The following is a 1,297-nucleotide window of genomic DNA, read 5'->3' as shown; positions in this document are numbered from 1 at the left end:
TAAAAGGTTTAGCATGGTTAGCTTCTAATCTATGGATTTCTTCTGTGCTACTACTTTTATAATATATGATCAGTATAAACAGAAGAAAATAAAATATGTTTAATATATGAATAGATTATTACAAGAAGAGCTTTTACCTGGTTATAAAAGGACTGCTATGACAAAAATTAAAGGCAATCGTTACTTTTTATAGTATAACCTTTAATCCTAATAGTCTTAAACCGAATGAACAAGTTTATATTAATATTCCAAAATTGAAAGCAAATAGTTGCTTAGTGCCTGAGTTCCTTAATCTATCGTTTGATCTTAAAATCAATGTAATAAAAAGTCACTTTATAAATAATCTCAGTCAGATTTTACAACATAGACTACAAATTAAAGAATGTAAGAGCCCTTACGATTAATTAACATAATGTTATAAATATACTACAAGACTTGTGGATGCCAAAAAGTGATCGACAGGCCTTATTAGATACGGTATTTGTAGCGAAAATTTACGAAAACTCATTCGAAAGATGATACTGCTGTAACAAGTGGAGTCAGAAAAAGTAGAACAAATTAATGTATGATATTTATGGTATGAGACAAAAATTAATATTGATAATATTCTTAAGACCATGGTCTGTATTGCCCTTTCAATATGAATAATAACTACATAATAACATTACCACCAAGTGATCAAGTCCTTATCCCCAAAGCGGTCAAAATATAGGTGATTATGAATTAGAAAATATCAACCTGAATATGAAACTATTGAAAACCAAGAAATTGCAAATGAGGTGACAAATTTATATTCTATGGAAGCCTATTTTATGAACATATAACCCTCTTAAAAAAATGGGATAAGTCAAGTACATTATAGAATATAAACATAAATGTCCTCGTAAAAGTATGAAAGGCATTGTACTACTATTTACAGAAGATTCATTAGTATTAGTGAAAAAATTTCTATTTCCATTAATCGATAAAATTTCTGTGACAATAGAGGGTGTAAATTGTATTTTCGCCCAAAGTATGAATAAAAACAATTTTATGAAGAAGCAAGAAATTTTTGATAGAACTATTCCGATAGATTGCTTCATGACAATTGAAAAATTTTATGGATAAATTTGCATTAGTTATCGATCTACGCACCTTTCAAGAAAAAATATTGCTGGGTAACGGTAAAAAAATCATTAATACTCAAAATGCGTTTTGCTTGAAATTAAAAAGGCATATACAAAAGATTTAAACTGTTACATCTATGTTATCAGTGATGCTCTTGTTCAATTTATTAATAATGATTTACAAAGTATTC

The sequence above is a fragment of the Xenia sp. Carnegie-2017 genome, unplaced genomic scaffold (assembly GCF_021976095.1).
Source record: "Xenia sp. Carnegie-2017 unplaced genomic scaffold, XeniaSp_v1 HiC_scaffold_58, whole genome shotgun sequence".
Classification (NCBI taxonomy): domain Eukaryota; kingdom Metazoa; phylum Cnidaria; class Anthozoa; order Malacalcyonacea; family Xeniidae; genus Xenia; species Xenia sp. Carnegie-2017.
Note: the sequence above shows the minus strand (reverse complement) of the source record.